Genomic DNA, 24,172 nt, shown 5'->3' on the forward strand with positions numbered 1-24,172 from the left:
TCTCCCGAATACTGGACCTAAGGGAAAAACAATATGGGGCACATGAGGAAAGGTGCAATATGTGTTCCGTGTTTTAATATGTACCTCCAGCCTGATGATGAGATGGAGACCCCGGTCTAGATAAACACGTATAACGGCCAACAGGATTCATCGCGCTGACCATGTGTCACCTCTTAATTTGCAGGCATTTGGATTGAGCAACGATCACTTGGCAGGCCAAGGCCTATCAGGGCTGTAGCGCCATGTGGGTGGAGGGTATCTGTCCAAATAGGTTTTCATTCCTTGCCCTGAAGGGGTACATCGCGCTACCTAGAGGATTATGCCCCCTCTCTGGCCACGGCATGCGAGATAGTAGGCCTATGTGGTGGTGTGAAGTATTGAGGGAGATGGTTGCGAATTATATGAATAGTGAGGGTGACAGGACAGCGTTGTCGGCCTCTTGGCTAGTGATTTATTATGTTTGATAGGTTGGTTGTGGGTTGTGTGGAAGTTAATAGTCTGCTGGTTATGGAATATTCCCGGTCTAGAGAGCCACGAATAACGGCCGAGTGCATTTCTCGTGCTGACCTCATGCCACCTCATAATCGACAGGCCTTCGCGCTGAGCAGCGGTCGCTTGGTAGGCCATGGCCCTTCGGGGCTGTTGCGCCATGCGGGGGATGGATGTCTGTTGTGCGATTTTTTATTTTTATTGATATATTGCCGTTAGGCCTCGGAAGACAACGCGGCCAGCATTTTCAGAGTTTTTTTTTCGTGTGGCTATTTCTAGCAGAGTGCAGCCCTTGTAAGGCAGACCCTCCGATGAGGGTGGGCGGCATCTGCCATATGTAGGTAACTGCGTGTTATTGTGGTTGAGGATAGTGTTATGCGTGGTGTGTGAGTTGCAGGGATGTTCGGGACAGCACAAACACCCAGCCCCCGGGCCAATGGAATTAACCAATGAAGGTTAAAATCCCCGAACCGGCCGGGAATCGAACCCGGGACCCTCTTAACCGAAGGCCAGTACGCTGACCATTCAGCCAACGAGTCGGACGTGTTTATAGAGTGAGCATACGTGTATGGTATATCCATTTCGTGGTTGAAAAAACAAGTCATATCTTATAAATTAAGATGAGAGTCTGATAAATATTGGCAAACAGCGCATAATTGTGGAGTAAGGTTTGATAACAGGATGGCAACTGCTGCTGGCGGTGGGATAATTAACTTCACCAAAGAAAAGTACAGGTGGTTCTGTTGTTGGGAGAACTTCTTACAGGACATTATGATGTGGTTCAAGTCAGCTACTTTTCCAGGGTCTTCTGGGCAGTGAGGGTTGTCGAAGACCTTGATCCTGTGAAGATGACTTGGATAGCATCCATGCCCAAAACGCATTCTAATTAAGGATGAAAGGTGTCTGCGAGTTAGTTTCAATTTCTTGAATCATATTTGCGTTGGTATTGTCGGCTGAATTTTAGCACAGTGCTTTGCTCTTGTAAGCTGTGACATTTTCCAGTACTCATACCATTCCCTGTAGACCTGTTGTGTGATTATGGGCAGGAAATCTGTTATGGGATATGACTTTCCTTCCTTATTAATGGCAATATTGGTGAGAGACATAAAATATCAAGTGCTCCCCTCAGGGAGTCCCTTGTTAAGGATGGAGGCACAAGAGACAGTTGGAAGGGGTCGAACGAAATCACAAATTTGCCATTACCGGACAGTATGGGTACTGAAGCCTTATCATTGTAAGATTGTAATCGTCACTGAAATAAATATGGTATTGGTCTTATAACCCTCCTTACTACACTTGCGGTTTTCGGTGATGCCGAAATGCAAGAATTTTGTCCCGCAGGAGTTCTTTTGCGTGTCGTTAAATGTACTGACACGGCGCTAACGTAAGTAGAGATGGTCGATAAATCACAGCCTATTACTTTGTCACCGACAATTTTCTGTCACCGGTATATCAGATACGCTGTCACGGATGTATCTGTGTCAAAATATCGTTTAAGTTGTGTACTGTACTTGGATCACGCCCACAGGGCTATGTTATCCACTGTAGCTCAAGGTCTATATCCGCTTTTCATTTACCAGTTACCTACGGCGATATTAAAGGTGTCAAATCATTCATTTTATCATAGTGTATTTATGAGCACAGTAGAGAGAACACCTGTCTAGCAACTCTATATGTCAATAGCTAGCTCATGTTTCATACGTAGCGCGAATCGAACAAATTAGTCCTCAGCTGGCAAATGAGGCATGTTTGAATACATAATATTTTTTCGAGAAGTACTTGTCCGATTTTCAAAATAATCACGGAGCTGAATTTGTAATGTTTGTAGATGTAAGGCTGTGTGTACAGAATAGTATGGTACCGTTTAAAAAAAGCGAAGTTAGTACCATGATCCCAGAAAATGTTAACGTCATGACAAAGTACTTACTTTAAGTCCGATTATTAGCCCTTTGTTACCATTACCGAAAGTGAAAACAAAAAGTCAATATCTTTAACCGTTCAAGAGTTATTTGAGGTGGTAAACTTTGCTGAATAGCCCTGTGTATTAAGTTCATAAATTTATTAGTTTTGGCATTTTTATTTTTAAACCTACATTAAGTACCGCAAATATTTTTTATCCCGCAGACACGACACGGGTAATTACATTCCGCTTGTTAATTTATTGCGCATCATGTTAACAACGTTTTTACTATTCATTATTAAAAATTAAAATTATAAATGTGAGTATTATTTTTCCCGCTTCTAATGTCCAGAATCTTCCGAAAATATTCTACCCAACTTTGTCATCATATCAACTAGAAGTGTTTTCATACTGGCCGCCCGCGACCAAAGAGTGACCGTGACGAGAATCATTTACTCGTGCTTCCTGTGATTGAATCACAGATAAAAGACACAGATATTTTTGTATCACAGATACGTCCGTCACAGATATTCTGAAATATTCAAGCTGATCTCTAACCGTGACCCGTGACGATAATCATATGCTCGTGCTTCCTGTGACTGAGTCACACATAAAAGTCACAGATACGCCTTTCACCGATATTCGGTTAAGCTCATCTCAAAGCGTAAGTATCTTAAAATACTATGGGACTGCGTTAGGATCGAATCTGTCAATTTGGGCTCAGAGAGCAGGCGCTCTACAGTCTGACCCAACGAGCTAGAGTATAATACATAGAGTGGTTATAGCAGCCCGAATAGCGCTACGGGCGGAGGCAAGCAACACTACGGTCGCCATGATATAAATGTACTAGCTAACGAAAAGAGCTACCTGGAGCTGTCTGAGTAATCTCGCAAGTGTGTCAAGTTCATCGTTGATAAGAATTATTCATAGCTTGGCTTTATTTATTGAAGCGTGAATAGCCTATGTCTACATACTGTTTTGCATGCTTTTGTTCGAGCAAAAAGAACAGTGTATCTTATTTCAAGTAGGCCTAAGTTAATTTATTTTCTATTATAAGAAGGATATGCATATTACAAGATCATCTTAATTTTCGCACTGTAAAGCACAAATTCTCGTCAAAAGTTCGTTCTCACTGAAATACAAATAGCTGGCTAGGCAGTGGGTGACTAACATGAAGAGAGACAAGTGGTATCCGAAGCAACAACGTACTCTCTGTTCAGAATATTTTGAAGAGCACAATATGTGTGTGTCCAACCTTTGTCTTGTTTCCCGATGGGGTGTGTATTTAGTTAATGACGGAAGTTTGCTGCCCAAGGCAGCACCGACAATTTAGAATTGTTATTCTCAGGAAACAGATAAATAATCCCAATGCAGAGCAATTCAGATCAGCACAGAGGAAGTGTTTATTGGAACAGATTGTCTCATCGACCCCTGCAAATTGTAAGCCTTCAGGAAGTGATGTGCTGCTCACATCTATGTACTAAATTTCCTTCTGAAGACAGCACCGCTACTGATCATTATCACTGTGCAACAAATTACGTGTCACCAACCAACTAGTCTGAAAATGTTGCTGAGTGCATAGCAGGAAATGTCATCCTTGAGGTGGGAAAGAAAATGAAATGCCACAACTGTTTGAAGTTTATGTTTACTCAGCATTCCTAAGAGGAGAAAGGACTTATTGCCTAGCAAGATAGAGTCTCTGGATGTCATGATGTGAAATTGGTCCGCGACTGAAAGATTATTCGGGATAAAAAGTCACTATCGTGAAGATAACATACATTTTTGTTAAAGTTACAGACTGAAATTCTGTCGTCAGTTGCAGGGCAGTTGTTTTACAGTACCGTAATGACCATTTATTTACTGGTACCGAGTTCATTGAGGAATTCCATTACGCCAGTATGACAAAACTTATCTTCAAGCAGTACTTTAAATTAGACTGCACCACAGATTACGCAAGAATTGAAAAGAGAAACCATGAGGCAAATGTACACAAAATTAATGCTTTTCATGGGACAATAAAACAGAGCTAGAAAATATGTATCGGTCCATGCGAATGACAGAGCTGTTTAGAATCGAAAAAATGTGACTTAACAGATCAATATAACATTCAATTTGTTTATTGTAAGTTTTATTTCCAGTCTATGTTATAGATAGGGAGGTTACCTTTGAAATGTATGATAATTCATTAAAGTGTGTTTAATTTCCATTTCTGTTTAGATGGATACGCATCCTGATCCGTAATCTTGTAGGCCTACACATTTCTGTATGTTGATAAATACTGAAGATGTATGGATATCTCCACATCTTTGTGATTAAGTAAAAATTGATTTAATAATTTTCAATAATATATTGCTTCAAGAAAAAAACTATTTCGACCTTTTTGTGTTTCTACTTTAAGTTACAGTGTAATATCGTGGTCGGCACGACATTTATATAATTTGATTGCCCAACCGAATTAATTGTATATATATGTATCATGTATCATTATTAACGTCCATCATCATCATTTATGTAATTGTACGTAAGAACGAGATATAATTTTTAATTGTAATATATTAGAATATTCCGTGGTAATGTCAAGACAGGTCTTGCGCTAACAGGCTACTTGGTGTCTCGCAATAGTCCAGGAAGGTTAATTTTGGATGGTTCTTGGAAACGTACGCAACTGCAAGAGGAAGATACATAATTTCGTTGTTGGGACGCTAAATTACCCCATATCACGTGCTCCTATCAGGAGGGCTTTTTCTGTCAAGGACAGACACTTCATCTATATATCGACAGGGTGGTGATGTATATCGGCTCTCATTGGAACGAGATGTCATTCTCAGTGGCGGCTCGTTTGGGAGGCGCTAAGGCGCGCGCCCCCCACGGGGTTCCATTAAATTCGGGAATTTTAATCTTAAATGTTAACAAGGGAAATATTTTACTATAAGATTATTATCAAGGGCGCGAGTTGTACTGTGCTGCGGCGCGATGCGCTGCTGGCCCTACGCAGGAGGGCGCTCTCTCACAGCGGACCAAATACTCCCGAGTCTCGCTTGACTGGCCTTGAGGGAGCCAATCAGAGGCGCAGTAGAGATGTGCTGTTCTACGGAGATTCCGGCGCGTTTCTGCCGCGGCCCATCGTTGCAGCCAACCTACCCGAAACATTGGTGATCTGATTTCTATTTAACAGGGGTCAGTTTATGCCATTTCTCTCCTAAAACTAGGAACTATTTTACTGAGGCACTTACCTGAGTTAAATGTGCCGGTATACATTTAAAATAGTCTTGTAATTTTTAGGATTATTAACTAACGAAACAAGTAACGACTGTAACTACTGGCTCCTCGCACTTGACTCATGTTGGCCATACTCACTGGAGAGCGCGATGTTTAATTTTGTGTTGGTGAATGACCGTGATGTGACTGTGACAAGGTGAAATTAGGAGAAAGGTTGTGATTTATATGTAGGCGTAGTGTTATGTATGCACTTCGTACAGTATGATTACCGTCGAACATATTAAAGAACTAACGTTTTCTTCTCTTTCTACCGAGAAGAAAGTCGAACTGAAGGAGTGTTTTAGGCCGACACCAGACTTCTTGTTGAAAAAACCGGAGACAAAGAAAAATGAAAATAGGGCTTTCCAAAGACAAATTAGTTCTCCTGACGTATATAACAAGAACTCGCGGATATGTGGAAGTGATATCTCAGAAACCTTTTACTGCTTTCCTTGCCCGCTATTCTCCCGTTCTAGGAAAGGAGATAAATGGATCACCACAGGGGTGATATCAATAGTACCATGGACTTTGAAATGCTTGGTGAAGTCAATGTCGTGTCTTGTGTAAGTGATCACTACAATGAAACTATTCGTAAACATAACTCGATGGTGGACAAGAACAGGCAAATATTATTATTATTATTATTATTATTATTATTATTATTATTATTATTATTATTATTATTATTATTATTATTATTATTATTATTATTATTATTTATGTTCAGTCTTCAGCCCTAAGGCTGGTTGGATCCTCAACAGCTCTGCCATCAGCTGTCATAGATGGCCTAGGCATCACTGAAGAGGCATACTAGGGAAATGAGGAGTGAGGTAGTTTCCCGTTGCTTTCCTCACTGAGCCAGAAGTTGCTGTTACATATCAGTCTGCGAAGCCCACTGAAATGCACGCACCAACCGACCCTATGAGCAACATTTTCACACCATTCATAGCAGGGACTGGCTGCAGAAGGAATGGAATTACTAGCATCGCTCATACCTCAGTCACTTTCATATTGTCAAAGCCAAGGATAAGACAGAGAGAGATCAATGAAAGTAACAAAATTGCTCTAGCCCATACCAGAAGACATAGTGCACTGTAAACACTAGGTCCTGCCAGTAAAGGCATATAATAATAATAATAATAATAATAATAATAATAATAATAATAATAATAATAATAAAAACAATTGCGTATGCATTGCACCGTATAGTGTTCGAATTGTGTATCTTGATAACATGTTTAGAAGAACTTGAGATATTTGTGGAATTATGAAACTACGGTGCGCCCCCCACTGCTGATATCCACGAGCCGCCACTGGTCATTCTGATTCTGATTCTGATTCTGCATCCTGCATCCAGCTTTCTTGAGTCTCCATTCTCAGGTAGTCCACGGGCTTTTAGAGAGTCACTCTGCTATCTGAGTGCATCGCTTACGATGTGCTTATACTCAACATTTCTTATCGGCTCTGTAAGACTTACTCAGATTATTTAGAAAGACAAGTTCATATAATATAGAAGGACTGGATGTTTTCCGTTCTCTCTATTCAATTAATTCCGATGTGGAATTTCACATTGTAAGGCTGGTACTATGTTTTTGGTACTCAGCACAATAGGGAGTGATAGACTCAGGGTGGAATCCATTCCATGAAGCAGATGCCAAGGATGATGCTGGTGGAAGAGGGACGACAACGACCAACCACGGAAGCAGACGACGAAAAGATCAACTCCGGTGAGCATGAGTTATCCCTGTTATCGCAAGTCCGCGCGTGTAGTATTGAATTGTAATCTCAGTCAGTAATTTTTTAATTTTGGTAAAAACTCGTTTTTACGTAATTTCATCTTTTTTGGAATAAAACTTTTTATTTTTACATCGTTAAATAATGAACTTTTTAATAGGTTCCCTATGTTTTTCCACATGGTTTTAATGATCAGTATCCTTATACCTCACGACCGGGATAGTCTCATTAAATTAAGTTTAGTACTTTTTAGATCTAAATTCGGTTTCAAGTTACATTTAATTTCGAAGCCTGGCGCCCAGCGTGCAATTATTGTTAATTATCTATATAGGGTGTTTGATCCGTTACAACAGTAGACCTACATTGCGATTTCGTAGGGAACCTCTGTTTAAGGAAAACTTGCACGCATCAAATCGTTACTCTTTCCATCCGATATTTTCATCATCAACTCAAATAATCTCTAACTCTTACACCTAATCAATAAAATGTCTCATTTTCCCGCTCAGTTCCTCACTCGCTTACACAGCGCTCCACCTAAGGAGGTACATTTAAGACATGGCAATCGCCAGTTCAACTTCCTTCAAAGACGGCAGCGTGATAGCCACTCTATGTATGATATTCTAGCTCGTCGGTCTGAACCACCCTGCCGGCTTTCATAACCACATAATGGACGTCATACATCGACGATAAGCACGCTTCTGTCTTCGAAATGAAATTAAAGTTCATTTAAAAAATGGCTATCTCACTGTACGAACGCCTGATGGCATATAATATTAAGTAACAACTACTGTTCCTTCTAAAGAAAAGATAATTACCATGGCTAAATTAAAAAGAGTATTACTGATTTTTTTGTTTTCGAAGATTCTTTGACTATTACACAGCGCTGTATTACTCGGTAACATGATAGGAAATCTTGATACAGTTGACGTTCCCCCTTCCTTGTTGAAACACTGAAGCTTGTAAAATCTCTTCAGTTAATCAACGTGATGGGCGACTGCATGCTGTAGGATGATGAGGGAGTGGGTTCTCCTGCAGCTTAGCTCAGAAGTACGGGGTTTGCTTTGTTCACATCTGACCTTGTTAACAATAATAGTATTAGCCTCGACAAGCGCACTGGAGGGGAGCATCGACTGTGCTACTGAAAAGTTGGTCAATTGCTATTATTATCTTATGGTTAATTGTTAACCACTATTCAAGTAATAATTCAACTGTTCAGACTGATGCCTTCTCGGCCCACATTAATAGACATCTTTCCTGTTTTACCCATTGTGTCGGAATGTTCATGTAGAACCTATTTCTTGTGTGTCCGTTAATTATTTCTTTCTTTTTACTTTCTTGCTATTTGCTATACGTCGCACCGACACAGATAGGTCTTATGGCGACGATGGGATAGGGAAGGCTTAGGAGTGGGAAGGAAGCGGCCGTGGCCTTAGTTAAGGTACAGCCCCAGCATTTGCCTGGTGGGAAAATGGAAAACCACGGGAAACCATCTTCATGGCTGCCGACAGTGGGATTCGAACCCACTATCTCCCGGATGCAAGCACACAGCTGCGCGACTCTAACCGCACGGGGAACTCGCCCGATTTTCTTTTTACTCGTCTCTTTACTTTCCTCATACAAATGTTACCTATTCTGTTCCCTTTTTTTCCACACTTATTTCTCTCTTCATCCATTATATTCTTTTTTATACCTTATCTGTCTCAATCAATCAATCAATCAATCAATCAATCAATCAATCAATCAATCAATGATCTGCATTTACGGCTGTCGCCCAGGTGGCAGACTCCCCATCAATTGTTTACCTAGTATTTTCTCACGTGATTTCAAAGAACTGGGAAATTTTTATCGAACATTTCCTTTGGTAATTTACTTCTATCCCTTTCTCCTCGTCCTATAAATGACTATTTTCCCCAGTTTGTCCTCTTGAATTCCAACTTTATCCAATGCTCTTGTTTTTCCCTTGAATATTTTCCTTCCTCTTTGCATTAGTCCGATGGTGTTATTTATATTTCACAACGCACGGTCGAGGAAATATCAGACTTGGAGCAAAAAAAAAACGGCCATGTTAACTTTTTCATGAAATATAATAGCGCATAGCGAACTATGTGACGATGAACTAGAGTATCATTTTCATCATCAACAAAGCAACTTTACTTCACATCTTTCGGTAGCACCAGAACGGTGATGGTAGGCCGAGTTTCGCTTCTTAGGACACGAAGCGAAGTCTTCCCAAAACGTAAAGCTTCCCTCCAGTTCGTAGTTTGCACATGGCAAATCTCAAGGATTGATCTCAATGGAAGAGTTATTTGACCAGTCGCCATGTAACTTCAGCAAACATCAATGTAACAAGGCAATTCATCACCACAAAACGCTTGAAACAAACAATCGGAAAATATATTTTGCAGAACTGCCATTAATTACAGCTTTTTAGACACAGCAAATATTTGCGGAGAAATTTGACGTTTCCTGTATTGGCTCCCTTTACCGTGATGATGATGATGATGGTGATAATGATGATTATGATGTTTGGTGTGTACAGGGGCCTAACATCTAGGTCATCCTCCCTCTCGCTCTCCCTTACAATTGATGTGGTGATAGTACCGCATGAGGATCACTGTTGAGATTTTAAAAGTAGGAAAGATCATAATATTAAGATAATGTTGTTATTCAAGAGGACAAATTGGGGCAAATTTTTTTTAGGAGGAGGAATACGGGATTGGAATAACTTATTATGATAAATGTTCGATAAATATTATAAGTTCTTTAAAAACTTTTAAGAAAAGGCTATGTAAACAGTTATAGAGAAACAGCCAGCTGGGCGACTGGCAGATCATTGATGACTGTTTTCTGTCTTTCTTATTTATTTATTTATTTATTTATTTATTTATTTATTTATTTATTTATTTATTTATTTATTGGTTGATTAATTGACTAATATTGGTACGCCACTGTACAGTAATAGTGACCAAGGAATTGACTACAATTTGGGTCAGTTAGTTGTGTGTTTGAATTCAGGAGATAGTGGGTTCGAACCCCACTGTAGGCAGTCCTGTAGATGGTTTTCCGTTGTTTCCCATGTTAACACCAGGCAATGATGGGGCTGTACCTTAATTAAGGGCACGGTCGCTACTTTACCTGTCCTAGTATTTCTTATCCCTTCGTCGCTGTAAGACCTTTCTGTGTCAGTACGACGTAAAACAAATAAAAAGTATAACCTAGTGCACAACCCAGCCCATCTTTGAACTGAAATCCTGTTGAGTCGTTTACGCTTGCTATCATAACAAACAACAGAATTATATAGATTTTACGACAACAAAGAAAGTTATTCCAGAAGGGAAATCTTGACAGATGATAAAACGTTCCACTGTGCCCTTCAACGCGTTTAGCATAGAAATCACGTTTTCTTCTGAAGATTGCCAAGGATATGGAATTGTGGAACGTCTGGGAGCGCGGGTGAGTTTGTCGGCTCATTGTAGAAGTATTTGGCTACTCGGAGCTCTCTCTCGCCTAGCGCCAGCTGACCTGGAATGTGGTCCAACCTCCCTCCGACCGAGTACTGGCGTGCTCCAGCTCATGCGTAGTGTATTTTAACAGGGGGGAGCTCACTCCAAGCTTCTCAGATCTACATCACATTTACGCTCGTGACGGCTTTCCGAAAGACACTGTTAGGCAACTGGTTTTTTTTTTTTACGTTAGGTCCGAGTTTCAAACTCCTGTGCTGGCAACGGTCAAGCAAGATGCAATCCTTCAAAACCTCTCGCCCGTTACTCAGATCATGAAAATGCTGAAGCAGTGTTCGTTTCTTAATCGAAGCCTAATCAATCAAAATTTTGACTTAAATATCATAGATATCAAGTACCTTTTAAAAATGTAAACAAGATAATGAATAAACATTTACCGAATGCACTTGAGCAGTGGATCAGCCGTTTGACTTTTGTTTACAAACCAATGGGTTGTCGGTAGCATTTATTAGGGATTAAGGGCAACGACTCCCTGTCATCGAGTTCCGGTAAATTAAGGAACTGCTGTGGGACAAAATTAGGATGCTATGGCGCCTGTTAAAACGGGTGGCAGTTTCAAAGGTCTTAAATAATGATAATAACCCAGAGGCCCCGGGTTTGGATCCGGCCATGTCAGATATTTTTACCTGGATCTGAGAGCTGGTTTGAAGTTTACTCAGCCTACGTAAGAGCCTTTCTGAAGGTGAGATAGCGGCCCCGCTCTAGAAAGCCAAAGGATAACGGCCGAGAGGATTCGTCGCGCTGACCATGCGTCACCTCGTAATATCCGGGCCATCGGGCTGAGTAGCGGTCACTTAATAGGCCAGGGCCCCTCAGGCTGTAGCGCGGGTGGGGTATTATTATTATTATTATTATTATTATTATTAATTCTGGACTGAGAACCAGAACATAATATTCTTTCTTTCTTTTCTTTTTTTCTTTCTTTATCAGTTTACCGTCCAGGGTTGCTTTATCCCTCGGATACAGCGAGGGATCCCACCTCAACCGCCTCAAGGGCACTGTCCTGGAGCGTGAGACTTTGGGTCGGGGTATACAACTGGAGAGAAGGACCAGAACCTCGCCCAGGCGGCCTCACCTGCTATGCTGAGCAGAGGCCTTGTGGAGGGATAGGTAGATTGTAAAGGATAGATAAGGAAGAGGGAAGGAAGCGGCCGTGGGCTTAAGTTGGTACCATCCCGGCTTTTGACTAGAAGAGAAGCGGGGAACCACAGAAAACCACTTCGAGGATGGCTGAGGTGGAAATCGAATTCCCCCCTACTCACTTGACCTCTTAAGGCTGAGTGAACCCCGTTCCAGCCCTCGTACCACTTTGCAAATTTTGTGGCAGAGCCGGGAATCGAACCGTGGCCTCCAAGAGTGGCAGCTAATTGCCCTAACCACTAGGAGAATGTCGGGAGGTATCGGACAGTTTAACTTTTCAGCCATATTTTTTATGGAATACGAAAAAATCATGTAATGCATTTTATAAGCATCTATATTATTATATTAACGTACTTACTAGAATATGTTATATCAAAATTAAAAACACGGACAATATTAACAATTTATGAGGTCATTACACTTTTGTAGGTTTGAAAAATGGAGGGTTAATCTTTTTTAACAAAAAGATATTTTCTCACATTCAAATTACAAACAAATTAACGTTTAGCCACTCTGCAAATATCACACTCATTAGCGTTGAAGGTTTTTGATGGACCAAACAAATATTTGGTCATAAGATCATTTAACTTATCAAATAATTTGTCCACTTGCTCCTTGTTGAAGCCTACTGCACGCTGCAAGCTGGTACTCAGCCGTCCTCAAACGGAGGTCCTGCTGCCTCTTCATAAAATAATAAACGCCTTTCCTGCCATCATTTTAGTTTTATCAAACCTATGTTCAGCTCTCCATTCCTCAGAAAATTGATACACAAGTTTTTAAAATTCTGATTTGTTGACTGGCATGAGCTGGCTGTCGGGGCCTCGATATGCATGTACATGTTCTTTTCTTCATCTGAGAATGTTCTCTGATAAGTCTCACTATTCGCCGTACACGGTTTTGTTGGAACCTCTTTACCAGCATCAAGAGCTTTAATTCTATCACCTAACGTGCTTTTGTGGAACAGAGGAACATTGACTGGCCTCTCTAATACTCATTCTATTGTCCCTGCCATTATTCACGGCTAATATCATATGGGTTTCTTCCCATTGTCCTCGTATCTTCCCCATTTTTACCTAAAACAGAGGATAGTACTATCAGTAACGTGGACGGAAATGCAACCTATGATGTCCGATACCGCACGCCAGTTTCGTGTCCGATACCACCCGAATGACTCCCTTAAGAAACAACTGGAACTGAACGGGAACGTTCGAAAAGAAACTGATTCTAAACACACGATATTACATAGTAAGGAATACTGTTTCTGGTAATGTACTTAAAGTTCAATGCAACTTATCCTTGTTGCTGCTACTTCTTGGTAAACATAAATCTGTGCCGGCCGAAAATCACACAAAGGACAAAAATACACCACCACTCATAAATGACCCTGCCTTTCGACTAAATAGGATGTACCCACCCTTCATACATGCAGGCGGACCTGTGACTAACTAAACATGTTCTGCCACATGCTACTAACAAAGACATCTGTGATTGTCCGACACCAGCCGCCATCCGATACCTCCCGATCCTCCCCTACACTACAAAGGCGGGTGGATCATAATATAATTGAATGATTATTTTATTACTATCAACATAATCATATATTCTAATGATGAGTGTGGAATATTACACAATTAACGTCCCTTTAACAATGAAAGAACGTGATAGACGGAGAGGTGCCGAAATTTCCACTTTAAAGGGATAATTTAGGGTGTATACATTTATATATGTTGACAGGCTTCTGGTATTTATGTACCTTTAAAAGTCGATCAGCAATGCTGGAATTCGATCCCTGTTCTTGGATATAGGATACGAGAATTGCCCAATCATTTTACCTCAGGAATCAACTGAATGGCTCTCATGAAGCACAGTACGGTTATAGACAGTTTATATCTAGCTGAGTTCGTGTTTCCCAGAACTATCGGTTCATAAGTTAAACAAGTCTAAACATTCAATTTTCGTCTCAGGAATCACTGCAATAATTGGTTTTACATTTGCAAATGAATTACTGTACGTTTCATTTAAATTTCCGATCCACAGGTTGGAAATGGATCAAGAATACTGATTCAAGATAATATTTACCTTGTAAGCATTTTGCCAGGGTCCATTATCTGTGAATTATGCTTTTTTTAAAATATGTCTACATATATTCTCGAAAATGCAGCTTTATAGGAATGGGAAAGAAACATAGAAACATGGGGTCATTTATGAGTGGTGGTGTATTTTTGTCCTTTGTGTGATACTCGGCCGGCACGGATTTATTTTTACCAAGAAGTAGCAGGAACAAGGATAAGATGCATTGAACTTTAAGTACATTACCAGAAGAAGCATAGAGACTTCCAATACTGTCTTAGATGAGTCGCTCTTGTAGAGAGTGATTCATGCACGTACCTAGGAATCCATGTAAAGGGAAGATCTCTAATGGAACACTCACATAGGAAGTGTTATTTCTAAAGCGTACAAATCCTTACACTTCGTGATGAGGATGCTGAAGGGCGGCGAAGGCGCAGGGCCATAAAATCACTCATTAGGCGAGTCCTGGAATATAGAGCAGCCGTATGGGATCCATACTAAATAGGACTCATTAATTAACTTGAGATTGTACAGCGATAGACTGCAAGATTCGTGCTGAATGATTTCAGTCCTAGAAGTAGTATGACAAGTATGATAGAAAAACTTGGGTGGGAGACACTGGGGACTAGAAGGAAACGAACACGGTTATGTGCCATGTATAATGCCTACACGAATAAGCCAGCTTGGGGAGAGTTGAACAGTCGACCAGAAAAGCCCTCTTACATAATAATTAGGGCAGATCACCCGCATAGAGTAAAAGGTTGATCGCAGAAAGCTATCTATGGTAAATATTCGTTCGTAAATCGGAGAACTGGTGCTTGGAATTCATTACCTGCAGCTTTTTACGAGGGAACACATACGTGTGTTACACTCTGATTCGGTTGAAATTTGGTAGGGATATCCCAGGGAGGCAGTAGAATGCTAAGGTGAAAACTGCATGTGCCCAGCGCAAGTTTAAACGCCAAAATTGAAGAAATAAATAGTCGTAAAATTAGAAGTGCCGCGGGAGTATCGGGATTTGGCGGAGAGGTAGGGAGGAGCGAGGCAGCGGACGTGAACCAACCGGGCTGCGTCGAGCTGTGCCAGCAGCCAGGCAGCGTATAGTTAGCGCGTTCCCCTTAACTTCCCGATCACATGTGCAAAACGTAAATATGAAAACAGCACATGAAACGGGTGTACAAAGGACAATATTTGAACAACGATGCCAATAAGGTTTGAAACATAACAATGAGTAACAAGAACTCGGCCGTGAATGTTTAAAACCTTATTGGCATCGTTGTTCAAACATCGTCCTTCGTACACTTGTTTCATGTGCTGTTTTCATATGTACGTTTTGCACATATGATCGGGAAGTTAAGGGGAACGCGCTAACTATACGCTGCCTGGCTGCTGGCGCAGCTCGACGCAGCCCTGTTGGTTCACGTCCGCTGCTTCGCTCCTCCCTATCTCTTCCCCACACCCCGATACTCCCGCGACAGTTCTAATTTTACGACGATTTGTTTGTTCAATTTTGGCGTTTAAACTTGCGCTGGGCACATGCAGTTTTCACCTTAGCATTCTACTGACTCCCACGAACATTCCTACCAAATTTCAACCGAATCCGAGTGTAACACATGTATGTGTTCCCTCGTTAGAGCATTTTCCCTAAAAATGTAAGATACTTCAAGAATAGATTGTAGCATTCTGTAAAATGTCTGTAAATCGTGTGTAAGTTTCTATGTGATGTCATATTTTAATGTAACGCACAATCCACTGTAAAGCTTAGTATTAAAGTATTAAGGCATCTGAATTACTTAAGGTATGTGTGAATTTGTATATGAAAGTGTTTTATTTACAATGGTAAGATAATAGTTAGTGTAAAAATTTTGAAATACTTGAGGTGCGTGAGAATTTGTATATGACGGAGTTATAATGGAAAACTAATATTAAGTTTACTTTATTATCATTCTACTGTAAGTGATTACTGGCACCGCGATATTTTCCAAATAGTGATGCATCTGCTGTTAATAACAATATTGTGAAAGTGTAAGTTCCGGAGAAGGTGTAGGCCTACCTTCCCTGGCGAGTGTACACCTTCACTGACCCTTTCATTGATCCTAAGTTTTACCTGAAAATACACATTCTCTAGCGATGGTGCACCATCGCTAATTCACCACTTCGAGGAAGGGAACAGGAACCCAAGTGCTATAATAATAATCTATATATATATATATATATATATATATATATATATATTGTACCGGGCGGTACACCTCCACGCCGCTAATTCAAATATTGCGCCAGTTGAAACTCCTCTACAGGAGAAAGCCTGAACTTTAACAAACTGAATTAACTCAACGGTTTCTCGGAAGATGTCACCCCTGTAAATTTTGTAATTTTGAAGTGTTCTGAACTGTGTCTATTTCGAATTGTGTTTGTTTTGCCCTGTATCAAGAAGTGTGGACATTCTCTTCTAGATGTCTCTACAGAGAAAAGACTACGATTGTGCACTCTGGTGCGAAGTGATGGAACTGTTTTTTGAAGAAACCTTGTATCCATAAGTTTGTTCTTTGTTAAATTTCTTTCTTTCAGGTTTTGGGTTGGCAATATTGATCTCTGTTTCCGCCAGTTTTGGATTCAGCCAATCCCGAATTTTCTAAATTAATTTTCCTCCAATGCTAGGTTTCTTGTTCATGTTGTGTGTAACTTTTGATGTTAGTCAATAAAGCGAAAGGGTGTGTCTACTCATTCCTGAAAGGTCTCGAATGTTCCACGAGGGTATATAAACTGCTGATTTTCTTGTCTCGGTGCCACTTCAGTAACATCTTTCTTAGTGTGTGAATATGTAGCAGGGGGCGGGAAGCGCCTCTTTCTTCAAGCAGCAGTTCCTCTACAAGGTAATGGCCTGTTAGCATCTTCATTTCTTGCTAGCTCAGCAGTTTAACTCTCGGGTAGGGTTCGAAACCTTTAGTATGTAACCTACCTTTTAAAAAAGTAAATTATTTTCTGTCTATATAAAATATATAAATTACTGTAAAGCGGGGATAGAGAGTGCTTCACCCTCTCGAACTCCCCTTCATTTTTGAATAGGAGGTGACTGCGTTTTCATAACCGTTCTTCTCTTCTTTAATGTAGTAAAGTTTTCTTATACGTGTCAACTCCCTAGCTTGGGATTAGCCCCTGTATAATCGGCCTAGCGCCACATAGGTTTTAGACAAAAACGTTGTGTAGGAGTGCAAGTTATCGCCTCCATTCAATTTTGTATTTTTGGCCAGTAACTTAACCTGTTATTTTGTTTTCTTCTTGTGAAGGTCCAGTAGATTGGGTACGAGGTACCCCTGTGCCAATATATGTGTGCCTGGAGGGCAGTTAGTGTTTAGGGCCTCTTAAATAGGCTTGAAGACTTTGAGAGCGCATCTGCTCTTTCTTGTGTGTGAAAAGTGCCTCTGGGAGGCTTGAGTTAAAAGTTGGGAGCAAGGGCTCCATGCATTTAGGGGTTTTCTGCCCTTTAGCAATTGTGGTGGTGAGCTAAGAGCTCAGAAATTAATCTTGGGGCTCGAAGCCCAAATCTTGTAACGAATTGTAATTTCTTAATTTGTTGATCTGCTACTTGGTCCCTGTTATACTTTGTTATTTGTTGATATTGAAAAGAAAATATAACCTTTGTTAAAGTTTTAAATTAACTTTAATTTTGTAGTTGAGACCTATTCCAGCCCGCACCTTCTTTCACCTCTAACTACCACGGATATTTCCGTACCATATATAATAAGAGTTTTGTCTGTACATTGCTCAGAATTCGAAAAGAATTGTATTTCTGTATCGGTCATGTCCACAGTAACAAGGAAATGCACTTTTTACTTTTCCGTAATGTCTGTCTGTCTGTCTGTCTGTCTGTCTGTCTGTCTGTCTGTCTGTACAGGCATCACGAGAAAACGGCTGAAGAGAATTTCATGAAAATCGGTATGAAAAGTCGGGGGATGAGCCACTCCAATCTAGGCTATAGGCCTAAAACATTTTATTCACGCTGAGTGAAATGGTAGTTTAGGGGAAGGCCTAAAATTCAATTCTCAAATATTTATAATATTAGTGGTCCTATCGATTAATACTACATAACTAAAGTTACATAGAATTAAATTTCCGATCATATATGTCTTGTACATTTTTACCCTACCGGCTATGAAAACAGAGATATTCATGAATTTCGATTTTTGTTACTAAGTCCACATCAACGCCGAGCCACGAGAAAATGGGTCAACAAAATTTAATGAAAATCGGTATATAGAGTCGGGGAAGAAGAAACTATAGTCTAAGCTATAAACAATTTTACAGACCCTTGATAAAATGGTATTTTAGGGGTAGGCGCTTAAAATTTATTTTTTAAATACCTACACTTATTGGTCCCATAGAGAAGTACTACCGTACATAACAAAAGTTATAGAGAATACAATTTCCGATCATTTATGTTTTATTCAGTTTTACCGTACCGACTACGATAAGAGTGGTATTTCAGAGTCGGAAGAAAACGAATCTGAAGACCTACAATATCGAAAGCGCATAACATTGATCAACAATAACATTACATTGACCATTGTTTTTTGTGATGTTCTTTGCCTCGTATAGTTCCCTCAATTCCGATAGATGGGATTACTGTTGCGTACCGAGTACAACAGCCTGACTGAATATTGACTGGAAATAGCTGGGGAGTTAGCAAACTTTTTTCTTTAGCATGCCATTCCTCTGGTTCATACATTGTCTAATATTGCTGGTACATAACACACTGGTTCATCATAGTATTCCAGCTATTCGATCCCTATTCTGACGCGCTGTTTTGAATGAGAAGTGTGGGCACTTAAGGCAGAGGCGCACTAAGTAGTAGTAGTAGTAGTAGTACCTGGTCTAAAATTACAATTTAGGCCTATTCCAAATTATAGCACCACAAATCACTAAATAATTTAAAATTCAATCCTGAAAAGAGCCGTTTCTTATGAAAAGCGTCTTCCTCTTCACGTTTATCAAATTCTACATTCATTTTACTCCAAATTAGCAGTGAAGAGGGGTTTACTTCTCTGGCTTGGAGGAAAAATTTGCCTCCAAGTCATATACATTTTTCCGCTGCCAGTGTAGTGAAATGAGATTTTCCGACTCATCGGGTACTCCTAGGAAACAGATTAGTAAAAGGGCATAGATTTGCCCTGGGACTCTCCACAATTAGACCCCCCGCTCCCTCCGCCGGAAAAAAGGATGAAGAATGTCCACGGATCACGGCTGTCTGCGGATTGGTCATTCCAGCTCTGGAACTTTGGACTGTTAGATCGGCAGCGTAGTAGTTCGTTTAAAGTCAGAAAATGCGTGGTTTTTCATTTCATCGAGTATTTCATATTTCTTTTAAGCGCGCCATTCCTACTGACGTCACTGTAATGACCTATGTTCATTTCTCTTGGGAAAACCACTAAGACAGTCTTTCTGAGGATGTAAAAAAGCAGATGGAGAGTGAGTGCCTGTCACCTGATTGTGACTGATGGTAAGCAAGCGGGCCTACCATTACAATGAAAATTCCCTAACCCAGTCTTCATATGACAAAAGACGTTTGGTGACTTCCCCGTCGCGTTTCTAGGGTAATGTTAAGAGCTATGCAATTTAATACAATCTTGCTCACAAGGTGTACACTACCTAACCTAGAATGCTGTATACAATGTAGAATTCCGTAGCCAAGCACGGGTACATCAGCTAGTAAGACCTATTCTTATTTCGGAAGTTGCATTTTACTTATAATCTGAAAAAATTCGGAACTCAATTGAAAAACAATACAACCTACCAGTATTGTAGTATCGAAGCACTCTCTATTGGTATATTCACGTCCTGGTTAATGACAAAACCCAGTAATCTAACACGTCGGTGATGCATAACATAAGCCTCTTGGAGGGAATTCCCCGCATGTCTTATTCGTTTTACGGTTAGCCTTCACAAATAATTTTAGCGATATTATACACTCAATACGAAAGATTCAGTTCATTTTCACTTTAATATATATTTCGTAGGCTATATGCATCAACAACAGTTATACTCGGGTTATTGAAACAATTGAAGGTTCACATTCTGAAGGAGCTAAATGTTCCGTCCTTAGTCGGCGTCCTTTTTTTTTTTTTCTTTTTCTTTTTTTTTTACGCTTTGGCATGCAGTTGTTTTTTTAAAACTGCGTCAGAGGATGCGGTTATTTTTCGTCCGCTGACAATTTCTTCTCATTTATAACTGTTAGGTTCTTCAGTCTGTGGAAACTAATTTATAAATGAATACATTTAGAAAATACTTGTAAAAGAAAACATATGCTAACAGAATTATACGTGAAAAGCAAACAACTTAATTAAAAATTAGAATGGCATATTTCATTCTTAAAATAACATCATCAGATTTTATCAGATCATGCTCGAAAACAAAAGAGCAACTAAAGGGGCATAAAACATGTAAAACGCAAAATAATAATAATAATAATAATAATAATAATAATAATAATAATAATAATAATACCAGGTGAGTTGGCCGTGCAGTTAAGGGCGCACAGTTGTGAGCTTGCATCCGGGAGATAGTGGGTTCGAACCCCACTGCCGGGCTGAGTGGCTCAGATGGTTGAGGCGCTGGCCTTCTGATCCCAGCTTGGCAGGTTCGATCCTGGCTCAGTTCGGTAGTATTTGAAGGTGTTCAAATACGTCAGCCTCCTGTCGGTAGGTTTACTGGCACGTAGAAGAACTCCTGCGGGATAAAATTCCTCGACCTCGGTGTCTCCGAAAACCGTCAAAAGTAGTTAGCAGGACGTAAAAGCATTGTTATTATTATTATTATTATTATTATTATTATTATTATTATTATTATTATTATTTTGCTAGTGGCTTTACGTCGCACCGACACAAATAGGTCTTATTGCGACGATGGGACAGGAAGGGCCTAGGAGTTGAAAGGAAGCGGCCGTGGCCTTAATTAATGTACAGCCCCAGCATTTGCCTGGTGAGAAAAGGGGAAACCACGGAAAACCATCTTCAGGGCTGCAGACAGTGGGATTCGAACCCACTATCTCACGGATGCAAGGTCTATTATTATTATTATTATTATTATTATTATTATTATTATTATTATTATTATTATTATTATTATTACGGGGTTACCCGTGGAATGCAGAGGTGAAAGAAGATGCGGGCTGGAATGGGTCTATCCACAAAGCTGAGATATGAATTAAAATTGCCTTAAAGGTTATATTTTCGAAAATATCAAAACTTAACAATTATCGCATAAAATTTCAACAAATAACAACAAGTCAGATCAGATAAAAGACCAGGAAAGCCAAGATTTAGAGACAATTTAACAATCTGGGCCTCAAGCCCTAATTTTTACAATTTCTGAGCTCTCAGCTCACAACCACACATTTACCAAAGGGCAGAAAACCCCTTCATTCAAGGAGCCTTGGCTCCAAAAACCATATCAGGCCTCCTAGAGGTACTTTTACAACATATAAAAGAGCTGACCCGCTCTCAATTTTCTGAGCCTATCAAAGGCCACAACAGTCTTTACCATTAACTGCCTCAAGGCACACTTACAAAGAAACAGGGGTATCTTTTACCCAACCTACTGGGCCTTAGTAGAAAAATAACAGGTTAAGTTAATGGCCCAAAATGCAAAATGAATGGAGGCGAGAATCTGCACTCCTACATGAAACTTCTTAAAACCTAAGAGGCACAAGGCCGATGAAACAGGGGCTATTCCCAAACTATGGAGGTGACTCGTATACAGAATAAATTTAACACATTAAGGAAGAGTAGAAAAACGGTTACGAAAACGTAGTCACCTCAAGTCCCAAAATGAAGGGGACCTCGAGAGGGTAAAGCACTCTCTATCCCCGATTTACAGTTAAAGATATGTGAAGTTTTAAAAAAGGCGACGGAAAATTACATGTTTGAAGATAGGTTACATAATAAAGGTTTCGGACCTCGCCGCGGGTTAAACTGCTGAGCTAGCAAGAAATAAAGATGTTAAGCGGCCATTACCTTGTTGAAGAGCAGCTGCCCGATGAAAGGGGGCGCTTCCCGCCTCCTGCTACATGTCCATACACTAAGCTAACTGTTGATGATGTGGCCGAGAGACAATAAAATCAGCAGTTTTTATACCCTCGAGGAAAATTCGAGACCTTTCATGAATAAAACAGCCACACCCACAGGCTTTTATTGGCTGGCTAAAAGTTACACATCAAAATTGAAGAAGAAAGACACGATTGGTCAAAAATTAATTACAGAAATAATTGATTGGCTAACTTCAAAACTGGCGGAAAGAAAATATTAATATTGCCAACCCACAAATGAAAGAAGGAAATTTAGTTACAGGAAAACTTATGAGTACAAAATATCTTCAAGAAAAGTTCCTTCACTTCGCACCAGGGTGCATGATCATAGTTTTTCTTGTAGAGACATCTATAAGTGAATGTCCACACTTCATGATCAATGGAAAACAAAACAAGTTGAAATCCACACAGTATTGACAACTTCGTAATCACAAAGTTTACGGTAGTGACATCTTCTGAGAAACTAATGAGTTGATCCAGTTTTTAAAGTTCAGAGTTTCTCCTGTAGAGGAGTACTTTAAGGCGGAAAATTCAAATGTGCGGCGTAGAGGTGTACCAGCCGGTACAATTATTATTACTATTATTATTATTATTATTATTATTATTATTATTATTATTATTATTATTATTATTATTAAATGGTTAGAGAATCACACGAAACTAACCAAAACACTCTCGTAGAAACTACATACACTACCGTAATAATAATAGAACAAGACTTGCATTTACCGGGCTTGAATGGGAACTACTGTCACGTATACCCCAGCCGGTTAATGTTCGATATTAATACGCTCAGCGCTTTGTTACCGTTCTCTGTCGGCCATTGCACGCCTCAGTTAACAGAGCTGTCAAGAGCAAGGTACAGGAAGGTTTTCTCCCCTAGTGTGACCACATCTCTCATGTTCGTCGCCTAATCCATATCAGCGAGTATAACATTTCTACCTTTATATACACTATCTACTTAACATACTGTGGACAGCATATATAATCTTCTGGAACGATTCATTATTCAGTTTACTTCTTAGTGTCAAAGTAATGGATTAGATTCAACAACTCTGAGAAGTTTGAATCATAGGCGGTGACGTTTTAGGCTAGGAGTTACATTACCAATGTTCCTTAAATTCTAAGACCTCGTCCAGAGCGAAGTACCGCATATTGTACCAACCCTAGCACAGCCCTTACCATCGACACAAGCAATTTGTAGTTGCACGTTCTACAGATGTTTCACCTTTGTTCGAAGATTACCCACGATTCCGAAACGTAATATTTTGCACATGCTGCTTTGGACCCGTCGCCGATCTATGGTGTAGATTTCTGAATGAATACTGAATGAATGAATGAATGAATACTGAATGAATACTGATCTGTATTTAGGGCAGTAGCCCAGGTGGCAGATTCCCTATCTGTTGCTTTCCTAGCCTTTTTCTAAATGATTTCAAAGAAATTGGAAATTTATTGAACGTCTCCCTTGGTAAGTTATTCCAATCCCTAACTCCCCTTCCTATAAATGAATATTTGCCCCAGTTTGTCCTCTTGAATTCCAACTTTATCTTCATATTGTGATCTATCCTACTTTTATCAACGCCACTCAAACTTATTCGTCTACTAATGTCATTCCACGCCATTTCTCCGCTGACAGCTCGGAACATACCACTTAGTCGAGCAGCTCTTCTTCTCTCTCTCAATTCTTCCCAACCCAAACTTTGCAACATTTTTGTAACGCTACTCTTTTGTCTGAAATCACCCAGAACAAATCGAGCTGATTTTCTTTGGATTTTTTCCAGTTCTTGAATCAGGTAATCCTGGTAAGGGTCCCATAAACTGGAACCATACTCTAGTTGGGGTCTTACCAGACACTTATATGCCCTCTCCTTTACATCCTTACTACAACCCCTAAACACCCTCATAACTATGTGCAGAGATCGGTACCCTTTATTTACAATCCCATTTATGTGATTACCCCAATGAAGATCTTTC

The sequence above is a fragment of the Anabrus simplex genome, chromosome 2 (assembly GCF_040414725.1).
Source record: "Anabrus simplex isolate iqAnaSimp1 chromosome 2, ASM4041472v1, whole genome shotgun sequence".
Classification (NCBI taxonomy): Eukaryota; Metazoa; Arthropoda; class Insecta; order Orthoptera; family Tettigoniidae; genus Anabrus; species Anabrus simplex.